Below are 13,250 nucleotides of genomic sequence, written 5' to 3' on the forward strand. Positions count from 1 at the left end.
AATCAAGAAGGAAAGTGCTCTGAACAGCCCTGTAGCCTCTCGAAGATAAGTACAGACGTCCCCGTATCGATCCGTAAGACTCTATTAGACTTGCTCATGACTCGTGAGACCTAAGGGAACCTAGCGCTCTGATACCATGTTGTCACGACCCAAAATTCATTAAAGATTGTGATTGCACCGGACACCACTATCACGCAAGCCAACACCAAATAACTAATAATTTCTCGTTTTAATATTTTTGAAATCATTTCCTTTATACATTAAACAATAAATAATGAATTTTACTGAATAAATAATGATGTCTTTAACAAATTTAAATAGTGAATAATCCCATAGACACACCCAAAACCCGGTGTCACAAGTGCATAAGCAACTTCTAGGAAATAAAATGTAATACAATAGCAGTCCGAAATATAGACTGGACAGAAAAGAAAATACAATACTTCGAAGGGGACTCTGCGGGCTGCGGGTCGTCTCGGGATGTGCAGCTCACCTAAGTCTCCGTATCAACCATGTCGCTACGCTAAACAAGGCGACTAAACATACATGTACCTGTGCAACAAAAATGTATAGCAAGTGTAGCATGAGTACAAAAATAACGCGTACCCAGTATGTATACAGTCTAACCTCGAAGAAGTAGTAACGAGAGGTCGACTTCGACACGTACTAGTGGCCCAATAATATAAATCGGTAGTGAGTTAATTAAAATAATAGTGAACTCAAGGGAATTATGAAGCAAGTAAACAATCCGTTTGATAATAAAAGATTTTCAAGTTCATGTTTCATCATTTATCAATTTATCTCAGGCCGAGATGTCAATATCATAATTTATAAATCTCAAGGCAAGCAATGCAAGCATGAGCAACTCATGCCGAGGTCGTATGGCCCGATCCAGCATAATAATAAATGTGCACTGCCAGAGGGTCGAATGGCGCGAACCCTAGATGCATCTATTACCCTGTTCGCAAATTTTACATGCGACGCTGTCAAATATAAATAAAGAATCACCCCGCTCGCAAATCATACATGCGATGCAGGTATACATAGAAACACACTTTGAAACAGTCAATCAAGACTTCTTATTGCGTGAAGCTCTTATATGTTGGAAATATTTGTAGTTCCAACTCAGAGCTTCCCATGCTAAGCATACCTGAGCTACATAAGCTGTCTCTAGTTCTTGAAAAGAGTTAATATGTGTCGATAATCCGAAGATTTCTTATTCCTCGTTGAAAACTTGTGAACAATCCTATATGATATTGATCTTGGACATGCTTGAATTGATCTTAATGTTTTTGAAAATGAGTTGGTTAATTCAATATTGGTTACAAATGAAAACAGAAAAAGAAAAAAAAAATCGTGGAATATAAAGAAAATGAGGGTTAACTTCAGGTATAATCGCAGAACATTATTTAATATAACGGTAAAGTCATAAAACCAGAACTTTTTATCGCATTAAATTAGTAGCTAAATCACAAGAATCTCTGAGATTACAAATATGAAAGCTATAAATCAAGAAGGAATCTCATACCAAATCATGAAGAGCTACAAGTAATACTGAGCAACAAGGCATGTACAAATATATGACAGTTAAAGGGTTCAAATAAGACAATTAAGGCAAGCATCAATTAAACATGGGAGCATGAAGGGGGTTAAACATTTATAATGCGAGAATGATAAATGACAAGTAGCACGTTAAGGCATAGGAAGCAATTAAGGCGAGTAACAATCAAGACATAGAATGCTATAATTAATAAAATACGGGAAAACATGAAAACAAGTAATTGACAACGTATAGACACTCGTCACCTCGCATATATGTCGTTACTCATGAATTCACATAGCACATAACTCAAGGGTTCCTAATTCCCTCAAATCAAGGTTATACCCATCACTTATCTCACTCCACAAGCAACTCAAAATTCAACCACGGTCTTGCCTTTCGGACAAGCCTCCAAACCAACCAAATCTAGCAAATTATTAACCAAACGATCCAAAATAAGCCTTAAAAACTACTCATGAATTAAAGAGGTTTGATTTAGATCATTATTGAAAAAGTCAACCCCAGGCCCGCTTGGTCAAAACTCGAGGCTCGAATGAAAGAGGTTCGATTTAGATCACTATTGAAAAAGTCAACCCCGCGCCCGCTTGGTCAAAACTCGAGGTTCGGACCAAAATCCCATCACTTATTCACCCTCGAGCCCGGTTATGCAATTCAATATGAAATCCGACAACAATTCGAGGTCTAAATCCCAAATTTTTACAAAAATCCCTAATTCTAGCCAAATCCCAAATATCTACCATGGAAATCCTAGATTTGATGTTGAAATCTTATGAAATGTAATGGGTAATTAAAGAAAGTAGATTAGAGTCACTTACCAATGAATTGAGGAAGAAAAGCTCTTGGAAAAATCGCCTCTATGGTATTTAGGGTTGAGAATTTGAAAGAATCAGCAAAAATCCTATTTTTCTCAGCTTTTGTCCAGGCACAAATGTCGCAATTGTGACCTAGGGTTCGCAATTGCGAACCCCACAAAAGAGAGAATTGATTTGTAAATGTGAAGAAGCTCACATCTCTACTATCATCGCATTGCGATGATTTGTTCGCAAGTGCAAACTCTAGAATTTCGCAAATGTGACCACTTGATCGCAATTGCGATCTTTGCTGACCCTGCCCCTCATCCCAAATGCAAAAAAATTATTCGCAAATGCGAACCTGACAGGAAATTAAATATCTGCAAATGAGAACACTGACCTCGAAATTGCAAGGTCAGAGACCTGCCCCAGAAACAAATTTCATCACCTAATATGCACACAAGTTCCAAAACATCATATGAACTCGTTCGCGTGATCAAAATAACAAAATAACTCCTAGAACTATGAATCAGACACCAAAATGAATAAAATTTTCAATGGAACTTAAGGACATGCAACTTTTCAACCATACGTCCGAATCACGTCAAATTAACTCCTTTTTGTACCAAAATTTGCAGACAAGTCATAAAATACTATAAAGAACTTATACCAAATTTCGGAACTAAAATTCGAATCCGGTAGCAATAAAGTCAAACTACGGTCAAACTTGGAATTTCTTTAAACCTTTAAACTCTAGTTTTCAACAAATGGCGATAATTCAAGTTAGGGACTTCCGAATTCGATTTCGGATATACACTCAAGTCCCAAATCACAATACGGATTTATTGGGACCGTCAAAATATTGATCCGGGTCTGTTTACTCAAAATGTTAACTGAAGTCAACTCAATAAGTTTTAAAGCACGATTTTACATTTTTGATCAAATTTTCACATAAAAACCTTCTGGAAAAAGACATGGACTTGCCACACAAATCGATGTAGACATGTAATTTTTGACCCGCGTATTATAATTACCCTTAATAGTCCTAGTATTTTTTGAATATTACTTGAGTTTGTTCCTATATTAGTTCACTCTATTTTTAAATTTAATTCTATTTCTAGGCACAAAAAAGGGAAAAATACAAAAAAAAGTAGTTTCACTTTTCTATTTAATTCAATATTAGGTATTTTGGAAAGATATATTATTTTTTAACCTACTTTTATTTTAATATAATCATTGAAAAAAATACAAAAAATAGTTTCATATTTTATCTTATTTCTATTTAGTTTAGGTTATTAATATTTTTATAGCAATATACTTTTGTTTTTGCCATGATTTTCACTTTTATTTTTGAATATAAAAATTTATATAAAAAAAGATATATAAAAAATATAGTTTCACAGTATGATATATTTTGTTTTAATTAATTAGAATCAATTTTAAATCATTTTTCTAAAAAAGAAAAGTTCAAGTTTCTTATTATTGGATTTAAAAGAGTTAGAACCCACTAAATTTTGGCCCAATTTCGGGCAAGAAGAGACCCAAATCTGAGCAGCCCATCCCTTTCCCCTTAACCAGCTTGAGATCCGCCCATACGACCCATCTACCCGCCCCATTTCCCCCTCTAAATCTTATTCATTTATCTCATAAAATCCAATGGTACATATCTATCCTTCTTACCATATAAAAGCCATATTTTCCCAAACCCTAACCCTAAAGAGACCAACCCAAAACGGCGCCCCTCATCTCTGCCACCTTCCGCTCTCCCAAAACTCGCTGGAAAACTCACTGATTCCGGCGAGTTAACTCATGGTCCCCCTTTCCCTTCTCTCTTTCTTCCACGTGGCCTGACAAATAACCGATTTTGGTTCGAATATTCCCTTACTCTTTCTTATCCGCGTTTTTGATTTATTTTCTCACACGTGAATTTCTTTCAACGGTAGATGATGGACGAAGGGTAGGATATGATTAATGAAAATTAATCATACCCCTCCATTTGTCCAGATTTTTACCGAAAATAAGGAGATTTTCGGAATTTTGGAGTTCTTTTTTCAGATTTGAAGATAAAAATTGATTTCTTGGCGAGGAAGCATAGAAGGTTCAAGACCCCCTATATATTGGGGTGGTTTCTTAGATTTTGGGGGCTGAACAGAAAAGATAGGAGAAATATTTGGAGAAAAATCGGAAGGAAAGAGTTCTAGGGTTTAGTTTTGGGACTTCCAGATTCTTCTTTGGATTTCTGTTTTCGTTTCCATACATATTAAGAAAAAAAAGAAAATTTCTGCTGCTTCCCTCGATTTCAATCTCGACTACAACATACAAATGGATTGAAGTACGAGTTGGAGTTCGTCTTCGGATTCGAAATTCCAGTGCCGTTTCGAGTTCTTATTCGAGGTTTCTGTCCGATTTCGAAGCTGTATCTCGTTTGAATTCTGGAAACTGAAGTTGAATTATCACTGAATCTCCTGCTGTTATTTAAGGAAAATTCGCCCCAACAGGTTCATTCCCTATTCGCCTTGACTTTCTTATTTTGAATCAATCCTCAGAAATTATTAATATGGATTCGTAGTGATTGTGGCTGTTTGTTTTTGATTTAATTGCTTTTTGGTGGATTGTTCAGCTTGCGAATGAGTTTAATATATGTTCTCATGGCTATATTTTCTACAGTTTCAAATCTGATTTTCAATTGAGTTTTTGAACTACTTCGTTACGGGTAAACAGATCGAATTCATGATAGTTTTGGGCTTGACTGATTGTCACATCTGAATGGGAGTTATGGCATTTGATAACTTGATTGCACATTAAGAACTGAAATTAATGCTCTGTTTGTGTGCCTTGATCTCCCTGTGCTTAAGTGATAAAGGAAAACGTTAATCCTTGTGAAGTTAAGCATGGAAGTTTGAACTAACAGTGACCGAATTGACATGTTTTCTTGGCTTGTATGCTTCTATTAATCTCACAATATCCACATGGTTAGGTTCTAAGACATTTGTGTTAAAGGCTTTTAAGATTGGTTTGCACCCTGCTTGGTTCGAAAATGTTAAGTTAATTATGAAAATGACATATTGTTTGGTGTGAGCATCACTTAGTATTCCTGCAACATCTGTCGTTACTATTTGGTTAAGGATGTCTTTGTTTTCTAACTCTAAGGTGACCAACTTGAATGTTTAAGCCACTGCTCATTCATGTTGTGATATAACAAAATACAAAAAAGTGAAAAGGTGAGGAGGGTTGGCTAGATTTATATGGCTCTTATAATATTTTAATCCACCATGCCTTTATTTTGTTGTCATTCCATATGCTTTTTTCCTTGTGTGATTTGGAATTCGTTCTCTGTTGCTTGATTGGCATTTTGTATGATTGTTGGGCCGCGGGGGAGTGGGGAAAGACCGAAGCTCATTAGCAATTGATTTATCTCCATGCTTTAGGTGTCAGGCCAGGTCTAATAAAAATGAAAGTTAAAAAGACATGGGCGTGAGTTGATTTGTTCCTTTACCTAGTTCTTTTATAGTTCCTTTTATCTTCTTTATCGATGTTAGTATTTGCTAGAAGCATGCTTAGGCCGATCACATTTGGGTAGGCAAGCCTTAGGATATTTGTTAGTTTTAAGGTGAGAGGTTGTCCCTTAGTTAATTTATCCGGGGAATGCCCTGTGAAGTTTGTAAATATTATTATCCGGGGTATGCCCCGAAGAACTATATAAATATTTTGGAGGCCTTGACGAGCATGGTGGAGAAGTCGTAGTATAGGTTAGCTTAGGACTTTTTTTCCTTTTCCTTTTCATTTTCTTTTATTAGGTAGGGACGACCTCGAGCCTTTTGTGTGTTTATTTTTTTTCCTTTTCTGTGTTATTTTTACCTCAACTTGAATATTCTAAAAGCCAACTAGATCGAGTACGCAACCGTGATCTTCACGGGACTTGGGGAGTGCCTAACACCTTCTCCCCGAGTCAAATAAACCCCCTTACCTGAATCTCTGGTGCAGACTTAGTTTTGAGTCCAAATGTTTTTAAAAGAAAAAATATTTTCTAAAAAATGGTGACCTGGCACACCAAAAAAACAATGCTAGGTGCCGACTCTAAGTTATTTTCTTTTGAACACTATTTTTTGTCACTTTCAAGATTGAAAAACCCTTTCGAGCTTTACTAAATTTTATTTATTTATTTAAGAGGGTTTAGTGAAGTTTGGTAAAAAAGGGTATGACATCTCTGGCGACTCTGCTGGGGAGTTGTAGGTTCGAGCTAGTACTTGATCTTGTTGGCGTTTTAGGATTTTCTGTTGAGTTTTTTTATGTGTTTTGTTTTCTTTATTTAATTTTTATTTTGTTTATGTCGTTTTATTTGCTAGTTGCTTATTTGTTTATAGTTTTTCCCTTATGTGTTACTGCTTCATAAACTTTCATCATTTGCATAACCACGAGTCTTCTTTATGCAACAAGTCTTTCGGAGTACGTTTGAGCGTACACGGCCCTTTTGTGAGTCACTCGTGTCTTTAGGGGGTGGCGTGGGAGCATGGAGTGGGAGGACAGCTAGAGCAGCCACCATCGACCACATGCCACCCCGAATTGCCTTGTTAGTGAACCCCAAACGTAGGTCAGCCTTTAGGTCATTTTTATTTGCATCATGTCATTTGGACCTAGCAGGGCTCGGTCCCAGGTACCGTGTCTCTTTGTAGGAAGCCTATCCAAATTTTGTCAAAATGGGCCAGTGGCCCAAAAAGACATTCAATCATCCCTATGTGATACATGTAGCATCTTTGAGGGTAAAAAGGTCATTTGACGAACCGATGCTTGGGAAAGAAGGGTGAAAGACGAAGCAAGCAGGGCCCAGTTATATTTTTCTTTCACTACTATTTCAAAAAAAAAGATTTTACATTTTCCATCATTTTCCAAAAAATTCAAAAAAAACAGAAAGAAAAAATTCAAAAAGAATTTACATTTTCCATCATTTTTCAAAAAGAAATATATATATATTTTTCCCAAATTAGTGTCATTTTTTAAAGTTTTCTTCCATATCTAATCTTCCCAAACTACGCATACCTGATTCTCGTCTTTCGGGGTGAGATACATAGGCAGTCCACATAGGGTCCGGTCTTCCTAGTAATTCTTAGGTTCTTGGCTTTGCGGGGTCTTAGCCAAATTTTTGCATGTTTAGCCACTTTTGGCCACATAGGCCATTCTCGTAAATGAGATTATTTTCGCAAAAGTGATCCAATTACCCATGTCTTAGAATCTTGAGTCCACAATTAGGTGTCGTATTATTTTAAGGTCCGTCCTTTTTGAGTTTGCTTCTTTAGCCACTTTTGGCCATATCGGCCGCTTTTGCAAAATGAGTCATTTCTGCAAATTAATTTTAGGCCATGATTATCAGGAGTTTGAATCCATATAAGCTTTAGTGAGGTATTTTCATATCTTTGAGGTCACCTTTGTTGAGTTTGCACTTTTAGCCACTTTTGGCCCCTCAGGCCATTTTGCAAAAATAGTCCAACCGTCCCCTAGGAAATGTTGTGGTGTCACACAATGTCTTGAGTCATTAACCATGTTTTCCCCATTCTGGTATGGATCCACTCACCAATGTTAGAGTATCAATGGTGGTCAAGGTCCCTAGAAGGCTAGTAAAATGGTGGAACATGTTCACATTACTTGAGCAGCGTGATCTGAAGGGTAAATTAGGGACTCTTATTTCTTTGATGGACATCACCCCCCGTCTCGATCTTGTAGAAGCAATGTTGATATTTTGGGATCCACAGGGACAGATATTCAAGTTTGGGGATCTTGAGATGACACCCACCTTAGCTGAAATAGCCGGGTTAACCCGCCTGCCATACCTAGACAAGGATTTGATTTACACAAGGGCTCATTCAAGCACCAAGTTCCTTAAGATCATAGGGATGGATTTAGAAAATCACATGGGATGTCTAGATCAGTCTTGGGTACCTTTGGACTTTTTATTCGAGAGGTTTGCTCGTCCTACTGGGTATGAGACCTTCGTAGATGAATTTTCCATATCACATGATTCTTGGAAGAAGAGGCGTCCTATGGTCTTCGCTATTGCATTGTTGGGTCTTCTAGTATTTCCTTTGGAGGGTAGACATATTAGCACGCATCTAGGGTCAATAGCCTTTGCACTTTTCCATGATAAACACAGTAGTAAGGTCACCTTGGTTCCGACAATTTTGATAGAGATCTATCGTGCTTTGACCAGGATTCGAGAGGGTGAGAGGTTATTTGAGGGAAGCAACTTGCTGCTACAGCTGTGGATGATGGAACATTTACATCCCGCCGCCATGTTTGAGAAAGATGTGATTGACCGTTGTCTGAGAGATCGAGTGAAGTGCATCGAGCATAGAATGACGTTCGATAAGTTTGCCTTACCACTCGGAGTTCAGGCTTGGGTTGATTATTTAGGATCCTTGACTGAAGAGAAGATTTTGTGGTCATACTTATGGATTGATTTGGACGTGATCTTAGCAGGATCTCGTGTGCAAGACTTCTTGGTACTAATTGGACTTTGGTGTACTAGACCATATACCCCTGCTAGAGTGATGCGTCAGTTAGGGAGGCATCAAGAAGTCCCCTACATTCCTGATTCTCATGACTTCATTAGGGAATTTGACACTATGCCTCATAAGGAGGTCGACATCTAGACCTATTGGCATCATGCAATGAAAATGGGTAGGGATATTTTAGCAGCTGACCCACATTCACCGGGGTATACCCATGAGTACTTCATATGGCTACAGTCTACTCACCGGGGGGTTAGCAGGCCATTGCCCCGACGTGTTAGAGAAGTATTTGATGACGAGGCCACCTCACGGATATCGCTTAGACAGTTGATGGATCGATTTACCCAGGCAGAGGAGGCCCGTGCAGCAGAAAGGGTTGGGGTTTGAGCTACACTTCAGTCACTGAGATGACAGTTGGCATGGTTGGTAGAAAACATGGGACAACACCGTGAGTACCTTACTAGAGTCAGCCTTCCAAATGCAGGCGCGCATTCCAGGATTCTCATTCCTAGCTTCGAGGTGTCCTTGCAGGGTATAATACAGAGCTTAGATTCGACAGGATTGACAGGGCCATCCGGACCTTCATCTGACCCGTCCCAGCCAGGACCGTCGCATTCAGGAGCAGCTTGAGGAGTCATTCTATTTAGATGTTTTGAGATTGTCGTATGTTGTCTTTTACTTTGGTGTCCTGTCTAGGGGTACTAAGTACTTTAGGTAGTGTCAGAGTCTGTCATAGTGTAGTTGAGTCTGTCATGCCTTTCATTATCGTACTTCCCATTGTATTTTAATATCGAAAAGCTTTTAAATGAAAATCCCAAAAAGATTTTATTTTTAGTTTATTTTCCATCACTCTTCCAGAACTATGCTTGGTCTGATTCATGAGGGACATGATACGTAGGCAACCTACATCGAGTTCGATCAAATCATTTTTGGTTCAAAACGAAAGAAAGAAAAAGAGAAAAGAGTGATAAGAGGCATTGGAAAAGAAAGAGAAGGAAGGACTAAGATGAGCAAATTGGGACGATGCAATATGACTCTGCGACCCTCAAAGCTATTTTAGAACCATTAATTGTTGCTAGGTGCATTACACGTAACGTGATATTATTATTTGATAAATGCCCTAACGCTAACATGGTGGTTTTGTGTTGTTGTCCTCTGTTATCTTTATTTCAGTTTCAGGAAGGTGGTTAGTTTGTTGGCATCCTGGCAAGTCATCCATACAACACCCGATCAAAGCGTCAAACAGTCATGGCTAGCAAGGAAACAGACACTGGAGCTGTAGATCCACCAAGGGAGATGGTTGAGTTGGAATCAGAATTGCAAGAAGAGGTCCGAAGGTTGAAACATCAGATGGCAGAGATGTATCAGGCCTGGATTAAGGGACACCCTCCACCCTCGTTCCCTACCAACTACACAAAAAACCCTGCTTCCATTCCACCACTCTCCCAATCCCAGATGCCCAATACCATTGATCTCTCCCCACAACACGCACCGGGCTTTACCCCTTACCATAACTACCCCGACACTTTGGCCCAAACTTTTCAGGCTCCACCAGCCAAAACAACCTCGTACTCTTCTCCTACATCTGCTCCTATTTTCGTACCCCCTCCACTGATCCTCTAGTGAGCCTGCATTCCCAGCTCCAGATACCCAATATTATGCCCCGGAACCCACATTCAAAGTCCCAAATCCTTACTCCTACACTCCCCACTTTGAGCCTCATGTTGAAACTGACAAACCACCCAAAAACGCAGAGCAAGAGGAGATGTTTAGGAAGGTAAAGAGTCTGGAGAAATCATTGAGAAATATGCAAGGGTTGGGAAACCAGGTGAGTGTGGCCTATAAGGATTTGTGTTTGTTCCTCGATGTCCAACTGCCTGCCGGGTTCAAGATGCCCAAGTTTGACTTGTATGACGGACATGGGGACCCTGTAGCTCATCTGAGGGGTTATTGCAGTAAAATGAGAGGTGCTAGGGGAAAAGACGAATTACTGATGGCATACTTCAGCAGAGTCTGAGTGGGGAAGCTTTAGAATGGTACACCCGCCAGGACGCCAGCAGGTGGTACACATGGAATGATATGGCTCACGCCTTTTCTCGGCACTTTCAACACAATATAGACATTGTTCCAGAATGCCTATCTCTGACCAAGGTGGAAAAGAAACCCAGTGAAAGCTTTAGAGAATATGGGTTCCGATGGAGGGAGCAAGATGCACGAGTCAATCCTCCAATGGAAGAAGATGAGATGGTTGAATACTTTCTTCAAGCCCTGGAGCCCACTTACTATGACCACTTGATCTCAGCCATTGGTAAGTCTTTCAATGATGTGGTAAAGATGGGAGAAATGGTGGAAGAGGGGCTCAAGTCGAGCAAGATCATGAGCTATTCTGCTATAAAAGTAACCACCACCCAGGCAATCCAAAGTGGTACCGGAAGCTTGCTAGGAAAGAAGAAGAAGGAAGATATCGCTATGGTTGTCTTTGGACCATGGCATGGCCAGAGAGGTTCACCTCATTAGTACACCCATCTTCTACCTCGACCTCAAACCTGTTGCGCCCTCTTTTTCTCGTGAAATCCGGTTTATGACATTTGGGAGGACAACTCATTCCCTTTCGGGAATTGGGTTTGAATTGAAGAGTCGCCGCCTAATGATTAAAGTGCGTTAGGACACTAGGAGGGGTTTGTTTTGAGTAGCCAGAGATTAGGTAAGGGCTTGAAATTATACCAAGGGGAAGGTGTTAGACACCCCTCAGGATCCACTAGTGTGGTTCCCGGCCAAACTATTGTTGTGACTTAGATAAGAGGGGATTTTCACGTAATGGTTACAAATAAACAAAAGTAAGAAAAAGGAACTAAAAAGAGTTGTTGTTCTTGAAAGAAACGGTATAAAAATATTTAAAAGAAACAAAAAAACAAAGTAAAGGGGGTCCTAGGTTTCTTAATAATATGGATCACTCCACACAATATCCGGTAACCACTCATCAGTGAGGGGATACACGTGATGTTATTGCGTGGTCATCATATCCATATCTACCATTTCCCACCCTGTTAAGGTATTAAAGCGCGAAATGGTCTCATTTACTTATTGCATGCTATTACCTGCCCCAATCCTATCAGCCCCGGAGGCACTTGGGACTACTAATCTTAGAGGGAGGAGGTATTGGGCTTATTTGTGGTTTTAAAAGGTAAAATACTAAGGCGACAAACAAAACACATATAGCAAGTTTGGGGAAAACATATAAACAAATAAAAGGGCTCAGACAGACCTCCTTTAAACCAAAGAAAGCACATAATGTAGCATGACTTGCATGTACTATTTAAGGTCTGATTAAAACTTAAAGGGTCGAGGCAAACTGATTTATTACATAGTTCAGGTAAGAAGCCCGAATCAGGCCTGCCTGCTGGTTATAGTTGATAAAAAGTCTGATTCAGTTTATAAGTTTACCCTATGGCTTGCCTAAGTGCTGGATGAAGACCTATAGGCATGATATCTACTGATTCCAGAAATAATGAAGTAAACATGAATACATACTGATTTAAGAAAATCATCTGTTATTAAAGAAAGGCGAGTTTTAGCAAAAGAGCATGCGTCACTGTTGCTGGTTTTAGACTTATAAGCGAGTGAAACGATTCAGACTTGATTAATAGCTCCTATAGGCATGCTTTCTATGCGTTGTTGATTTTAAACCCCTTTTAACAGACATGGTAAAATGCGAAAACCCTATAAACATGATATCTAGGTGCTGAATTTTATTTATGGCCTATAAACATGATATCTAATTGCGGTTGATTGATTAAGACCTATAAACATGATTGCCTAATGAAGAATGTATATGCAAGATTTAGAAAGACCTATAGGCATTATTTTCTATATTCATATACAGGATTCAGATTTCCAGGTAATTATAGAAATGGTATCTATATGAGAGAATGCAAAATTCCTACAGACATGGTATCTATATGAGAAATGCAGAATTCAAGAGGTAACCTATAGGCAGGATATCTATATGAGAGTGCAGAAATTCAGAAAGAACCTATAAGTAGGATATCTATATGAGAGTGTAGAAATTCAGAAATACACTTATAGGCAGGATCTCTACCCTTCACATAGTTATCCCTCCATTTTCACTAGCCATCCTCAAGAGTTTATTACAAAATTATTACAACCCAAAAAAAAAGAAAAATACATCAGAAATTAAAAGGTACAACCAAGGAGAGCCTGATTCAGACTTCCTGTCTGAAATATGAAGTAAACCAACTCTAAGAGATCATATTTTAAAGTCTTTCTCCCATTTGGATGTGTTAGAGTTCCCTAAGAATTTCATAAGAACTTCGGGCAGTGCTTACACCCAAATGTATCACCAGATTAGGACATAGTGCAGTGTGGAAGGGCCAT

At 38.8% G+C, this 13,250-nt stretch overlaps 1 long non-coding RNA gene across 1 annotated transcript; it reads left to right on the forward strand.

Annotated features, from left to right (window-relative positions):
- Positions 1–4,490: 4,490 nt before the first annotated feature.
- LOC142179574 (uncharacterized) lies at positions 4,491–13,038 on the forward strand. The gene is made up of 2 exons (XR_012708106.1): positions 4,491–4,850; positions 10,029–13,038. It is a non-coding gene; the product is annotated as an uncharacterized LOC142179574 (long non-coding RNA).
- The last annotated feature ends 212 nt before the right edge of the window (positions 13,039–13,250 follow it).

The sequence above is a fragment of the Nicotiana tabacum genome, chromosome 1 (assembly GCF_000715075.1).
Source record: "Nicotiana tabacum cultivar K326 chromosome 1, ASM71507v2, whole genome shotgun sequence".
In the NCBI taxonomy this organism is placed as follows: domain Eukaryota; kingdom Viridiplantae; phylum Streptophyta; class Magnoliopsida; order Solanales; family Solanaceae; genus Nicotiana; species Nicotiana tabacum.